The sequence below is a fragment of the Oryx dammah genome, unplaced genomic scaffold, assembly GCF_014754425.2.
Source record: "Oryx dammah isolate SB20612 unplaced genomic scaffold, SCBI_Odam_1.1 HiC_scaffold_28, whole genome shotgun sequence".
Classification (NCBI taxonomy): Eukaryota; Metazoa; Chordata; class Mammalia; order Artiodactyla; family Bovidae; genus Oryx; species Oryx dammah.
Window position 1 is genome coordinate 34,208,169 of NW_024070212.1, and position 16,584 is coordinate 34,224,752.

At 38.1% G+C, this 16,584-nt stretch overlaps 1 protein-coding gene and 1 non-coding gene across 4 annotated transcripts in view; both read left to right on the top strand.

Moving 5' to 3' along the window:
* The window catches only part of VAV3 (vav guanine nucleotide exchange factor 3), a 425,211-nt gene that overhangs the window by 287,438 nt on the left and 121,189 nt on the right, over window positions 1-16,584 (top strand). The gene's annotated exons all lie outside the window — the stretch shown is intronic.
* On the top strand, window positions 7,589-7,660 carry TRNAA-AGC. Its single transcript has one exon. It is a non-coding gene; the product is annotated as a tRNA-Ala (tRNA).

The following is a 16,584-nucleotide window of genomic DNA, read 5'->3' on the forward strand; positions in this document are numbered from 1 at the left end:
AATTACATCTTATGTACCCTGTTTTGTCTTGTTTCTGTTACTTAGACTGATTAATTTGGAGTTCATCTGTATTTTAATCAAAAGTTTATTCCTTTGTGTTCCATGTGTATTGATATAACACAACGTGTTTATTGTGTTTATCCATTCTCCTATTGATGACATTTGGGTTGTTCTCAGTTTTTCATTCTTACAAATAAAATTGCTATGAACACGTTAAAAGAAAAATTCCTCCTGCTGATAAATTGGACCAATATCTCAAAGAATATGGAATAATCCAGTAAGAGGAAGCATGGTCCTGAGCCACATTGCCTAGGGTGGGGGCCAAGCTTAGCTGTTTACTTTCTGTTGATGTTTGGCGATTTGGTTCTTCTCTGTGCTGTAGTTTACTGATCTGTAAAAGGAGATTAATAATAGTACCTACTTACAAAGTTGTTGTGAGCTTTACATTGTAATAAAATGTTGCATACATTTTACTGTATACATGAAAAGTATTGTTAAAAGATGACTTTGTGTTACAGTGTATTATTTAACATTGAACATTTTGTCATGTGTAGGAGAACTGAAAGTATTTGCCAGTTATTTCTTTATAAAGAAATCCAGAATTTTATGTTGAATCCTCAGTGAAGCTAAAAGTTACTTTATCACAGTCATTTTCAGATTTGCTATCATTGCCTACTTATCTGATGGCTTCCATGATATTTTGCTTATCTTTAATAAGAGACAGTCAACAGTGGTAGTTGAGAGATTGATGGTGAAGTCAGTAGTGTTTGTGATTATAATAAACAAAGAAAAACTCACTAGGTTAAAGGTGTATATTGTGGTGCTGTGCTCAGTCATGTCCAACTCTTTGTGACTCTTTGGACTGTAACCCAACAGGCTCCTCTGTCCATAGGATTTTTCAGCAAGAATACTGGAATGGGTTGCCGTTTCCTCCTCCAGGGGATCTTCCCAACTCATGTCTCCCGCAGTGTCAGGCAGGTCTTTACCTGCTGAGATGGAGTTCTGTTCAAACGATGAAAGATGTGAGATAAAGATTTGCATTGTGTCTTTTTTGCACATTTAAAATATTCACTTTTTATTATTATAGTTAATTTTACAGGTAGTATTTACAGATATGGCTTTGAAGTTTAGTTTACTTTTTCTTCTATTATGTGCCAAGAAATTTTATCAATTTATGATCTTGACTGCATTTATTATTAGTAATGCAATAGATGCAGATTCTGGTAGTTCTTTGGTTTTTTAAATATAGCAGAGTATTTTCATCAGATTGTACTTTTCTTCCTGAGACAGATGTTGGTTTCAGGAAAATAGCACTTGTAAGAGACAGATCAATTATTTCAGGAACACGGAGGTGCTAGGCTTTTTCAAGAACATGAGATCATAAATCTGAAGAAAATCTGAGTACTGGTGTAATATTTTTCACCTAAAGTGGCACCCAAGGTCATAGTTACCAATTAAATTTTAATACTGAGCTTTAAAATTTCCTTTTGAGTATAGAAGATAAAAATTTATTTTAATTCACATGTGGTGACTCTGTATACCAGGAAATGTGTTCCTTTAATCAACTCCATGGTTTTAGACTATTGAAAAATTATCTCATATTTGTGGAACTCATAGCATCTTATATTTAAGTGCACAGCCATTAGGTTTTTAAAAAGTCAGTCCTTTGTTCTTTGTCACACTGCCTAAAGATTAGAGGGAGATGGGAAATGTTTCAGTTCAGTCGCTCAGTTGTGTCCGACTCTTTGCGACCCCATGGACTGCAGCACGCCAGGCTTCCCTGTCCATTACCAACTCCAGGAGCCTACTCAAACTCATGTCCATTGCGTCGGGGATGCCATCCAACCATCTCATCTTCTGTCATCCCTTTCTTCTCCTTCCTTCAATCTTTCCCAGCATCAGGGTCTTTTCCAACGAGTCAGTTCTTCGCATCAGGTGGCCACAGTATTGGAGTTTCAGCTTTAGCATCAGTCCTTCCAATGAATATTCAGGACTGAGTTCCTTTAGGATTGATTGGTTGGATCTCCTTGCAGTCCAAGGGACTCTCAAGAGTCTTCTCCAACACAGCAGTTCAAAAGCACCAATTCTTCGGCACTCAGCTTTCTTCACAGTCCAACTCTCACATCTGTACATGACCACTGGAATAACCTAAGCTTTGTTTAGGGGTAGCATTTTCCTTCTGATCTTAAGTCACTTATACGATTTGTGGTAGCTTTGAATAGTAAATGAACAGAGTTCTTTCTGAGAACTCTTGCGTCTCATGCACTCATTGTTAACCTCTTAATTACAAAGAGGAAAGAATGGCTTAGAAACAATGTCTTTTTTCATTCACTGAAGAGATGTTTTACTGCTTCTGAGCAGACATCTTCAAAGATGGTCATTTTCTCTTCCAGGTGGATAAGATTGATAAATAACGCCATTCCAATTTGTTCCTGTATGAAGAACGGGATTCAAGAAATCTTTTTTATATTACCAACTTTGTGTTTTATATAACAATAAATACCAGCCATATCATTGATTATAAAACATGGCCCCTCCCACAATTTATATTCTGCCTAAGGAAGGAATAGATACAGGCGCAAAGTCTTGATTCCATAAATGCATGCAGATGAGAGTGTGTGTGTGTGTGTATATATATATATATATATATATATATATATATGTATTATTTTAATATCTTTTTTATACTCTGATTCATTACGGTATGGCATAGTGTCATAAAAACAATTAGGAAATAGTCTGGTAAACACATAAAAAGATCTAATTATATCATCAGTGCCAGAAAGCAAAAAGAACTGGAGAAGAAAGGAGAAAATATAGGCTAAGATTGCTTTTGAGCTGAGTTGTCTATATATGTTTTCATTTATATAAAATACTTTTCATGCTGTTTTTTTACATTGAATTACAATTTAATACATTTTCTGTTAATGTTTTCATTTCAAAGTATTGGTAAACTCATTTCAAATCTAAACAAAATTGTTGATTCCCTTTAGGTTTGCTTTTAAACATGATGCCAGTTTCTCAATAGAGATATTTTATCTTCTTAATTACCAAATAGAAAACACTGATGAGAAAAATAGCAGCCCAGGATTTTTTTTGAAGTACTGATCTAAAAATGCATTTTTCTTTTTTTTTTGGAAGGAGACAAATGTATACCATTAAAGGTTTTAAGTCTCAGTCATATCCGACTCTTTCCAATCCCATGGACTGCAGCCGGCCAGGCTTTTCTGTCCATGGGAATTCTCCAGGCAAGAATACTAGAGTACGTTGCCATGCCCTCCTCCAGGGATCTTCCCAACCCAGGGATCAAACCCAGGTCTCCTGCTTTGCAGGCAGCTTTACCAACTGAGCCACCAGGGAAGCATTTGTCTATAGTAAATAAGTAATAAAATGTCTGTAGATTACTATATTTCCATAATAGTCAGTCATACCCACGTCTGTCTTTTCTGTCACCTCTAAAAAGAATTTCCCATCAAACGTAAATCCTCATCTAAATATTGGGAGCATAATTGTAAATGTGTAAAAATATATTTCACATTGAAAGAATGAACTTGGGGGAAAAAACTGGTACAATAGAACCCAGTGATTAAGATTCACTGCAGAGAAATAAGAAATCCAAATTGTGCATGAGTGCTGGGGAGCCTGCTCTGGTTTTTTAAATAGCTGATTTTCTCATGCTTCTGTTAAACCACAGACAATAAGACTAGTTTTGCACAAGGCATTTGATCCCCTTGCAGTTATTTTTGGGACTGCCTTTCTAATTCCCTTTACCATGATGATATTTTTCTAAAACAGATATTACAGTTCCTTCTTCACATCTTTTTTTGGTTTGGGGAGGACTTATTTTTCCCTTTGAAAGCTCATTCCAAACTCACAAAGGGTCATGATTGCTGTTATCTGGCAGGTTTGCCCACACCTTTGGGCAGAGCAAAAGCCCAGTCATTTCTATGGCTCAGGTACCTCCAGCGAAGGAAAAAAAGGGCAAAGTGAATGTTTGAATATTTTTTACAGGGCGCTTTAGGTGGGTAATACAGCATTAGTTATGTGATTATTGAAATTACAAAACATTTGGAGTGTTCTATATAGAACCTACTTCCGGATCATTTATGCAGTTCTAACTCATAATTTCTATCATGACAATAGTTGAAGTGAAGTTGCTCAGTCGTGTGTGACTCTTTGCAGTCGCATGGACTGTAGCCTACCAGGTTCTTCCATCCATGGAATTTTCCAGGCAAGAGTACTGGAGTGGGTTGCCATTTCCTTCTCCAGGGGATCGTCCCGACCCAGAGAACGAACCAGGTCTCCTGCATTCAGACGCTTCACTGTCTGAACCACCAGGGAAGCCGTGTGATAGTAGTTATGTCCTAGAAAATAAAGTGTGTATCTATTACATATTTAGAAAAATATTCTGAAAAGGAAGTATTGAACCTGATGATCTGCTTTTTAACATTTATCATTGAGAAATCATTCTTTACTTAGAAGATCAGGTATGGCCTGAACTTTTTTAAGTGAACCTGTGGCCCTCGTAGTCAAATACTGTCCCATTTCAGAAGCAAAAGAACATGCCATGTAATGCTAAGTAGGCAAAGAAATGTCACAAATTTCTTATGAACCAACAACTGAGAACCAGGTAATCTTGTTCCAGAACTTTAGTCTGAAGTAAGGTAAATGAAAGGAAGCAGTTGAGTCAAAAGTATTGGCTTCAAACAGTAATATTTGATACAAGTAATATCTGCCTGATACAATGAAAGAGGATATTGATAAAGGAATCCTTAATATCATAATCGTTTATAATCTTATAGTCCTTCTAAACACAAATAGTGAGAAAGGTTATCACATTAATTAGAACACTAGAATGCAATTTGTGGAATTTCTGTCAAAATGACTCATATTGGCAGTTATTTACCTTTTTGTGTATTCCAATCAAGTCGATTTTTAAATTTTTTAATTTGAATGAAAAGAAAAGCTTATGTTAGGTTCAAAAAAATTTTTTTTACAAATACCTTTTGTTTTGAGATTCATTTTTTTTCTGCAGCAATATTAGAAATATATGGAAGTTTTCCTGTCTTTGAGGACCTTGGAATTCTGTTGAAGAGATAGGCCATACAAACGTATACCTGTTGAACAGTAATATTGTGTGGTATATGAGAACCCACCAAAGTGGATGTAGCTGGTTATGAATGGTTTCATTGACCAGAATGGCAAGATAGGGGAGACACATTATGGAATAAAGAAGGGCACAAGACGAGGAGACAAGATAACTGACAAGTACATCAATCAAAGTGCATTTATATAGAACTGCTCTTGAGAAACCTATATGCAGGTCAGGAAGCAACAGTTAGAACTGGACGTGGAACAACAGACTGGTTCCAAATAGGAAAAGGAGTGTGTCAAGGCTGTATATTGCCCCCCTGCTTATTTAACTTATGTACAGAGTACATCATGAGAAATGCTGGGCTGGAAGAAACACAAGCTGGAATCAAGATTGCTGGGAGAAATAGCAATAACCTCAGATATGCAGATGACACCACCTTTATGGCAGAAAGTGAAGAGGAACTAAAAAGCCTCTTGATGAAAGTGAAAGAGGAGAGTGAAAAAGTTGGCTTAAAGCTCAACATTCAGAAAATTAAGATCATGGCATCTGGTCCCATCGCTTCATGGGAAATAGATAGGGAAACAGTGGAAACAGTGTCAGACTTTATTTTGAGGGGCTCCAAAATCACTGCAGATGGTGATTGCAGCCATGAAATTAAAAGACACTTATTCCTTGGAAGAAAAGTTATGACCAACCTAGATAGCATATTCAAAAGCAGAGACATTACTTTGCCAACAAAAGTCCGTCTAGTCAAGGCTATGGTTTTTCCAGTGGTCATGTATGGATGTGAGAGTTGGACCGTGAAGAAAGCTGAATGCCGAAGAATTGATGCTTTTGAAGTGTGGTGTTGGAGAAGACTCTTGAGAGTCCCTTGGACTGCAAGGAGATCCAGCCAGTCCATTTTGAGGGAGATCAACCCTGGGATTTCTTTGGAAGGAATGATGCTAAAGCTGAAACTCCAGTACTTTGGCCACCTCATGCGAAGAGTTGATTCATCGGAAAAGACTGATGCTGGGAGGGATTGGGGGCAGGAGGAGAAGGGGACGACCGAGGATGAGATGGCTGGATGGCATCACCGACTCGATGGACGTAAGTCTGAGTGAACTCCGGGAGTTGGTGATGGACAGGGAGGCCTAGCATGCTGCAATTCATGGGGTTGCAAAGAGTCGGACACGACTGCGCGACTGAACTGAACTGACAGATATTTAAATAAAGCTGTCAGTCTCTTACTGGGCTTGACATTCTCAAATGCTGACCTCAGTGCTGTGTCACCCAGTGCGCTCATTTGTCAAGTGGAATAGACTCGTTATAGACTACAGACATACGAAGACGGTCTCCTTATAATTTTTTGACTTTACAACAGTGAGGTGAAACTGTCATGCATTCAGTAGAAACCATACTTCCAATGTTGAATTTTGTTCTTTACCCAGCTAGTGCTGTGTGCCATAATACTCTCAGTGATGCTGGGCAGAGGCAGTGAGCTCAACTCCCAGTCAGCCACGTGATCACAGAGTGGACAACTGAGACACTTACACTATTCTGTTTCACTTTTAGTCTAGTATTCAATGAATGACATGAGATGTTCAACACGTTATTGTGAAATAGGTGTTGTGTTAGATGATTTTGCCAAACTAAGCACATTTAAGGTAGGCTAGACTAACCTATGATGTTCAATAGCTTTGGTGTATTAAGTGCATTTTCAGCTTACGATGTTTTCAGCTTACAATGGGTTTATCAGGATATGAGCCTTTCATAAGAGAAGGAGCTATAGTTTAAGGGACAAAAGAGAGTAGAGGATTTACTGACTTCAGTAACTAAAGGTGAGTGTGTTTGGCTTCAGGTAGAGTTAGATCCAGGGGCTCAAATGATATCATCGTTTCATTTCTCCTTGTGTCTGTTTTACTTTTTTCTCTGTTGATTTTCTGTTGTTGGGCACCTCAGGCAGGTTTGTCTCATTTGGAAGCAAAGTTGGCCACTAGCTACTCTTTGTTTCCCCACAGCTAGTAATCCCATAAAAAATGGAATACCTTTCCCCCAATAAATGTAACAAAATTCCCAAGGTGTCTAACTGGCTTGGCCCAGATCTCTGCTCATCTCTGAGGCCATGGCAGCAGCCAGGATACCTGTGATGAGCCGCCAGGCGTCTGTGTGCACCTCCAGCCTAGGGAGAGAGGCTGACTCAGTCTGTTCACATGAATTTGTTTTCAGTAAGAAAGAACAGCTATGCTTACAAAAGAATGGGGAAAGGAAAGGTGAGAAGCTTTGTTTGAGCTGATTATAATGTAGGTCTGTTATTGTGTCTGTTATTGTGAATTTCAGACATTTTCCTCATTGGGCATATTGTGGCTGGATTTTCCACCTATCCTGCCTTGACCTTTTTCCATTTGTGGCCTCTGCTGTTTGACTGATTTTTATCAATAATATCAGACAAAATAAACCCTGAGGAATGTACCTGAAATGCAAACTGGAGATTCTTGAAAAAACCTCATTCCTAGGGGAATAGCTCAGTGGTAGAGCTCATTCTTAGCATGCATGAGGCCCTGGGTTCAATCCCCAGTACCTCCATCTTCGTATTGGGCTTCCCTGTAGCTCAGACAGTAAAGAATCTGCCTGCAATGGAGGAGACCTGGGTTCAATTCCTGGGTCAGGAGGATCCCCTGGAGAAGGGAATGACAACCTGCTCTAGTATTCTTGCCTGGAGGATCCCATGGACAAAGGAGCCTGGTGGGTTACAGTCCATGGGGGTTGCAAAGAGTCAGACACTGCTGAGTGACTTAACTACTACTCCTCATAGGTTTAGTTTGCAAGGATAACAAAAGTGTTCTTGCATCACAGTATCTTCTTATAACCCTGACTTTACATCTAAAATATCGAGGTGATATTCCCCTTTAGATGGAGATACTCTGTTTCCATAAGGAGATAATCCTTTGTTCCACTATTACCTATGTACATGTTAATGTAGATTGGCCCATCAAATCATAGAGAACTAAGGAAACAAGATCTTACACAGCATGTTTTGTGGAGGCAGGTGAGATGAAAGGTCTTCTTCACCCTGGAGGGTCAGGATGAGAGTGCTAGAGAGCCAGAGAAGGCAGTCCTTGAGTCATTAAGTTTAGGCCATAACCTGGCTCTCTGGGAATAAAGGGTCATGGGGAAGGAAGGAGAAGGAAGTCTCTTTTCTAGTTTTGTCTGTACAGTCATGTCCCTTGGTATCCACAAGGGATTGGTTCTGGGATCCTCCACAGATAACTGAAATCTGTGCATGCTCAAATCCCTTATAGAAAATGGCATAGCACAGTCAGCCCTCCCTATTTGTGGGTTCTGAATCCACAGATGGGGAGGCTGACTGTATTGGGTACTTTGACTCACGTGAGCATTTCTAATCTTCAGAGGTAGCCCTGTGCCACTGTTTAGTCTGAGCACTCTGCAGAAGCATAGATGTGGGTTTGTGTCCTGCCCCTCCACTTACTAGTTGTATAATCTTGGACCCATAAACCTGTTTTATCATCTCTAAAATGTGGGGTAATAGTAACAACTCCTTCTCCTGTCACTGTAAAGATTAAATGAGATAATAGGTAAGGCATTTATCAGTAAGAGTTGGCACATAGTAAGCGCTCTGTAAGTGATAGTGGTGGTGGTAGTTGTTACTAATACTTAAACACTCTATCTTTATATTGGGCTTCCATAATCAATAGTATTGATTTTCTATTGCTGTGTAACAAATTCCCATACAAATAGCACATGTTTATTTAATTCCATGCTTTCTGTGGGTCAGAAGTCTGGGCATGGTTTTACTGGGTCCTCTGCTTCAGAGTTTCTCCTAAGACCTCACTCAGGATGTTAGCTAGGGCAATATCTCATCTGAAGGCTCAAGTCGGCCCCAGCTTCCTTATGTACTTGTTGGCAGGATTCAGGTCCTTATGGGCTCTGGAACTGACATCTTCGGCCCCCAGCTTGCTGTTGGCCAGAGACTGTCCTCAGTTCTCAGCCCACAGGCCTCCCCAGGATGGCTCTTGTTTCCTCAAAGTGTGTAAGCCAGTAAGGTGATGGAGTCTCTGAGAAGGATGGAGAATTAAGTCTTCTATGACATGATCATGGAAATAACATCCCATTACCTTTCTGTCAGCCAGAGGCAAGTCTCAGGTCTTGCCTAGTTTCAGGGGAGGGTATTAAACAAGCATGTGAATACAAAGAGGCAAGAATTGTTGGGATTCATCTTGGAGTCTTTCTGTCTGTTACGAATTCTAGGAAGAGACTGTTAAAGGTGGAGGGAACCAAAGCTCTGAGAGGTTAAGTAATTTACCCAAGGTCACACAGCACCTGGCTGGTACCAGGACGTAATTGCAGTTTGGATCCAGATACCTCATTCTTCTAGAGATCTTCTGGGTACCCTGTTTATGCCAACCTTTGGACAGAGAAAAGCTTATTTCCTGAAGTTTAGCCATGTAGTTCAGTGCAAATTAGCAATGTGATCTGGTCTGTTTTGCAGAGTTCATTAGTGGCTGCTGTTACAAAGCAGATTTATGGCTGATTTTACTTTCTGCATTGTTAATTTTGAAAATGTTAAGCTGAAATTGCTACAGTATTTCAATTAATTTGGACGATTAAAACTCAGCACCAGAAGAATCCTTAGCAGAAGATAAGGCAGATAATTAGAGATTCTGAAACAAACAACTGTAGACACTGGCACTGAAACATGCTGGGTGGATGACACCCATCAGAATTCACTCTGCTTAACAGTCTTGAAATGGAAAGAATGATTTCTGGCAGTCTAAATATTAAACTTGAATGCAATTGATTTTTTTAAGACAGCCATTTTAAGGAGTTAACTGTTTAACTTGATGTGTGATTTTTTTTAATAGCATGCAATTCTGAAAAACTGCATTCACATTATTTTGGAATGTTGTCTTTTGTATAACTGTAATAGTGACAAATCATATTTTTCATGTCATGATATCTCATACTTTTTATATTGATTTGATGATTTTTAAATTTAAAGGTGAGGTAGCACATGCTTTTTTTGTTTGTTTGATGACACTCAAACTTAGGTAAATCAGAGTTCTAACCCTTATAACACTGTTGGGAATGTAAGTTGCTGCAACCACTATGGCAAAAGTATGGAGGTGCCTTAAAAACTAAAAATAGAACTACCATATGATCCAGCAGTCCCAGTCCTTGGCATATATCTGGAAAACAAAAACACTAACTTGTAAAGGTACAGGCACCCCAGTGTTCACAGAAGCACTATTCACAACCAGACTATCGAATCAACTCAAATGCTATCAACTGATGAATGGAAAAGGGAGCAGTGATATTAATATGGGTTTCCCCGGTGGCTCAGATGGTCAAGAATCAGCCTGCAGCATACAAATGAATATTATTTGACCATAAAAAAGAATGAAATTCTGCCACTTGCACAAATGTGGATGGACCTAGATAATATTATGCTTAGTGAAATAAGTCAGGCAAGGGCAAATACTGTATGATATCACTGATCTGTGGAATCTAAAATATAAATGGATGTATACAAAAACCAGAGTAGACTCACAGATATAGTGGTTACCAAAGGTGATAAGGAAGGGGAGATGGACAAATTAGGGGTATGGGATTTAGAAATACAAACTACTATATATAAAACAAGTAAGCAACAAGGATATACTGTGTAGCATAGGGAGTTATAGCCATTATTTTATAGCAATTTTAATGAAGGGTAACCTGTAAAAATACTCAATCACAGTCATATACAACTGAAATGAATATGTTAATGTAAAGGAACTATTCTTCAGTTGAAGGAGTTTTACACTTTGAAAACTTTATTTTTAAAAAATTCAGAAAACATAAGGAGGCATAGAAGAGTTTCCTGGACAAATTGCCTGTAATCCCCTCACTTTGGTAATGACCCTTCACACTTTTGTTTCGTTATATACTTTTTCTAATACTGATTTTCTTTGTGTGTAGCCATATGTTTATAAAATATCTGTATTTTCAACTTAGTGTCCTGCTTTTATCACTTGACTTTGTTTCATGAGTATATTTATTTATTCATTTGTTTGTTCAACCATTTGACAAGTATACAGGCTTTGTGTAAAGTTTACAAGGATGAACAGGATGTATTTTCCCACATACAAAATACCCTGTCATGGAGCAAAGATAATAGGGTATGATTTGAGATCAGGGCCTATGCTTAAAGGGACACATACCTTAGATATTTGAACATCAGGAAGTGGTGTCTAAACTGAAACCCAGGATATGAGTAGCTGAGGGGAAGGGAGGAGGGGCAAGAGAACATGAATGGAGACAAAAGGGTACTCTAGCAGAGGTCATATTTATCCAATTTTTTCTGACATTATTTCTTTCTATAAAGTTTTAAATTTTCATGTGGTCATAGTTATTTTATTTATGGGTTTTTTTGTTGCTTTTATGCTTAGAAAATTCTCCCATTCTGAATTTTGTTAAATATATCAGTTCAGCTCAGTTCAGTCGCTCAGTCATGTCCGACTCTTTGCGACCCCATGAATTGCAGCACGCTAGGCCTCCCTGTCCATCAACAACTCCCAGAGTTCACTCAAACTCACATCCATCGAGTCGGTGATGCCATCCAGCCATCCCATCCTCTGTCGTCCCCTTTTCCTCCTGCCCCCAATCCCTCTGAGCATCAGAGTCTTTTCCAATGAGTCAACTCTTCACATGAGGTGGCCAAAGTACTGGAGTTTCAGCTTTAGCATCATTCCATCCAAAGAAATCCCAGGGCTGATCTCCCTCAGAATGGACTGGTTGGATCTCCTTGCAGTCCAAGGGACTCTCAAGAGTCTTCTTCAACACCACAGTTCAGAAGCATCAATTCTTTGGCAGTCAGTTTTCTTCACAGGCCAACTCTCACATCCATACATGACCACAGGAAAAACCATAGCCTTGACTAGATGGACTTTTGTTGCCAAATAATGTCTCTGCTTTTCAATATGCTATCTACGTTGGTCATAACTTTCCTTCCAAGGAGTCAGCGTCTTTTAATTTCATGGCTGCAGTCACCATCTGCAGTGATTTTGGAGCCCCAAAATATAAAGTCTGACACTGTTTTAACTGTTACCCCATCTATTTCCCATGAAGTGATGGGACTGGATGCCATGATCTTCGTTTTCTGAATGTTGAGCTTTAAGCCAACTTTTTCACTCTCCACTTCCACTTTCATCAAGAGGCTTTTTAGTTCCTCTTCACTTTCTGCCATAAGGGTGGTGTCATCTGCATATCTGAGGTGATTGATATTTCTCCCAGCAGTCTTGATTCCAGCTTGTACTTCTTCCAGTCCAGCGTTTCTCATGATGTACTCTGCATATAAGTTAAATAAGCAGGGTGACAATATACAGCCTTGACATACTCCTTTTCCTATTTGGACCAGTCTGTTGTTCCATGTCCAGTTCTAACTGTTGCTTCCTGACCTGCATATAGATTTCTCAAGAGTCAGGTCAGGTGGTCTGGTATTCCCATCTCTTTCAGAATTTTCCACAGTTTATTGTGATCACACAATCAAAGGCCTTGGCATAGTCAATAAAGCAGAAATAGATGTTTTTCTAGAACTCTCTTCCTTTTTCCATGATCCAGCAGATGTTGGCAATTTGATCTCTGCTTCCTCTGCCTTTTCTAAAACCAGCCTGAACATCTGGAAGTTCATGGTTCACATATTGCTGAAGCCTGGCTTGGAGACTTTTGAGCATTGCTTTACTAATGTGTGAGATGAGTGCAATTGTGCAGTAGTTTGAGCATTCTTTGGCATTGCCTTTCTTTGGGATTGGAATGAAAACTGACCTTTTCCAGTCCTGTGGCCACTTCTGAGTTTTCCAAATGTGCTGGCATATTGAGTGCAGCACTTTCACAGCATCATCTTTCAGGATTTGAAATAGCTCCACTGGAATTCCATCACCTCCACTAGCTTTGTTCGTTGTGATGCTTGCTAAGGCCCACTTGACTTTACCTTCCAGGATGTCTGGCTCTAGGTGAGTGATCACACCATCTTGATTATCTTGGTCGTGAAGATCATTTTTATACAGTTCTTCTGTGTATTTTGTTTTAAATTTTACTTTATTTTACTTTATAATGCTGTATTGGTTTTACCATACATCAACATGAATCCACCACTGGTGTACACATGTTCGCAATCCTGAACCTGCCTCCCATCTCCCTCCCCATACCATCTCTCTTCTGTGTATTCTTGCCACCTCTTAATATCTTCTGCTTCGGTTAGGTCCATACCATTTCTGTCCTTTAATGAGCCCATCTTTGCATGAAATATTCCCTTGGTATCCCTAATTTTCTTGAAGGGATCTCTAGTCTTTCCCATTCTGTTGTTTTCCTCTATTTCTTTGCATTGATCGCTGAGGAAGGCTTTCTTATCTCTTCTTGCTATTCTTTGGAACTCTCCATTCAGATGCTCATATCTTTCCTTTTCTCCTTTGCTTTTCGCTCCTCTTCTTTTCATAGTAAGGCCTTCCCAGACAGCCATTTTGCTTTTTTGCATTTCTTTTCCATGGGGATGGTCTTGATCCCTGTCTCCTGTACAATGTCACAAACCTTTGTCCATAGTTCATCCGGCACTCTATCTATCAGATCTAGTCCCTTAAATCTATTTCTCACTTCCACTGTATAATCATAAGGGATTTGATTTAGGTCAACCTGAATGGCCTAGTGGTTTTCCCTACTTTCTTCAATTTAAGTCTGAATTTGGCAATAAGGAGCTCATGATCTGAGCCACAGTCAGCTCCCGGTCTTGTTTTTGAAGACTGTATAGAGCTTCTCCATCTTTGGCTGCAAAGAATGTAATCAGTCCGATTTCGGTGTTGACCATCTGGTGATGTCCATATGTAGAGTCTTCTGTTGTGTTGGAAGAGGGTGTTTGCTATAACCAGTGCGTTCTCTTGGCAAAATTCTATTAGCTTTTGCCCTGCTTCATTCCATATTCCAAGGCCAAATTTGCCTGTTATTCCAGGTGTTTCTTGACTTCCTACTTTTGCATTCCAGTCCCCTATAATGAAAAGGACATCTTTTTTTGGGTGTTTGTTCTAAAAGGTCTTGTAGGTCTTCATAGAACCTTTCAGCTTCTTCAGTGTTACTGGTTGGGGCATAGACTTGGATTACCGTGATATTGAATGGTTTGCCTTGGAAACAAACAGAGATCATTCTGTCGTTTTTGAGATTGTATCCAAGTACTGCATTTCAGACTCTTTTGTTGACCATGATGGCTACTCCATTTCTTCTAAGGGATCCTTGCCTGCAGTAGTAGATATAATAATTATCTGGTTTAAATTCACCCATTCTAGTCCAGATGAAGTTAAATATTTACTTCATCTTATTGTTTAATTTATGTAACATTATTTAACTTATATTTATTTAAGTAATAAATAAAAATTCTGTGTGGAGTTTCAAGACTTACATCAAAAATTTTTAAGGATTTATAGTACAATATTTTACAAAATTTAAATTTACCTTTTTTTATATGTTGTCAAACAACCATATTGGATTGTTTACTTTTTATACTTATATTTTGCTCAGATCCTGTTATATTGTACAAAGTTTGTCACAGTATGTACTCTGTATATGTAATAAGGAAATAATATTTTGAAGAAATACAGGTATTTAATATTGAGATAATTTAGGCTTTTTCGTTGGATTACAGACTAGGATTGCCTCTCCTAAACTTTCTTTAGAGGTAGAAGGAAAAAATATTTCATGGCTATTGATTTCAGGGTTTCTCCCACCTTCCATTGATCTCTTTTCTCCTTGTAAATATATCCTCCTTAATTTTACAGTTTTTCTCATCATAATTTACATAGTGGCTTCTGGGGCTAAGCCTAATAAACCTATTATTTTAAAAGATCTTTAGTTTTAATAATTTATCATCAAAGTAAGAAAAATTCACTTCAGCTTAATTTGAAAAATGTCATAGATATATCCTCATTTCCAAAACAATGTAGAAATTCTTTGTGTTAGAGAATTTAGGAAGTTTTATATGTTGCCATGAAAAATTAGGTGTTTAATAAATAGCCTGTCTTGGTGGGCCCAACTGTAAGCAAGTAGAATAATGACTTCAATTTCCTACCTGGCATGTTGCTTCTAATGATCTGTTCAGGAAACTTGCTTGTGGATCTCCAGATACCAGAAGTTTTGCTCGGAACTTCTTACTAGTTCAAATGGCCCATAGAAATCATGTGATGCCTTTATTCAGGCAGAACTTTACTTCTTGGGACTAAGAATTCTTCTTTCACTTGATTTAGAACACAAAGTAATGTTTAAATAGATGAATAATGAAAGTATTCATGTGTTTCCCCAATTCATCTACTATCATATTGCTAATATTATAACTGTTAATTCCCAGAAGAAGAAACTCACCATTTAAAAACTATATTGCCATGCTTTAGGGATCTCATATTTTGAAGTTATGAATCTCCCATTTAAATTCAAACAGTATTCAAGAACAGAATCTGGCCAATGGTTTTGAAAAAAACAAAATGGCAACACCTTCTTGGAATCTAAGACTGTTCAAAGATTTTTTATTTTTTCTTCCTAGCAAAACAGGAAGAAATTGGAAAAAAGCATATGGACTCAGGTTGAGCATATGATGTATTTTCAACTTGAATCCACACTTTACTCATATTTGTAGTGTGGCTTAAAATTAATTTTGGTAAAGCATTTAGATTTGAGAGAAAAAAATTCCTATCTAGGACTAAGTCAACATTTGTGGCATCTCATTAATCACTGCCTTATGTAACCAGTTTTCCCACCTAAAGAGAAACTACTGGGATGAAAAAAGTTTATAATATTAATGCCAAGTACAGATCTTGCCTCTCCAAAACGGAGTTCATTAATCATCATTGGAGCACAAGAACAAACATACTTCATGTGTCTTGCCAATTTTTTCAATAACATTTCTGAAAGGCAAAAAAATTCCTCTATTTTTCTATTTTTTAATCTTCATTTTTAAAAGGTTTTAATTTGGCTGTTATTTAATTTGTGATGATGTTATGTAAATTTAATGTGCTTTGAGAATGCCCATGCATAGTATATAGCAGTAAACTATATTGGTTGAGTCTAGGGTTCTGAATCAGAGACATCTGCATACAGTTTCCTGGCTCTATTACTTCCTGCCTATGTGGTCATAACATGCAAAGCACTTCAGTCACAGTGCCTGGCACAGGGTAACTGGCCAATAACCACAGTGACAGAAATTCTTACTGTCACTGGTAGGAAGAAGTATGGCCTTGAAGTTTGAAAAGATTTCAATCCAGGCTTTGGTGGAAATCTTTGGTGGGCAAGAGAATAACCTCAGTTTTTTCATCTGTAAAATGGGGGTAGAAATAATTGCCTTATATATATCACAGGATTATCAATTGCCACAAAGCAGATAATGCCTTAATCAAGATAGAAAATTGAACCTAATCATAGCATGCAAACTTGTTTAATACAACAAAAAATAATTGCCAGTTAATGAAATCTTCATT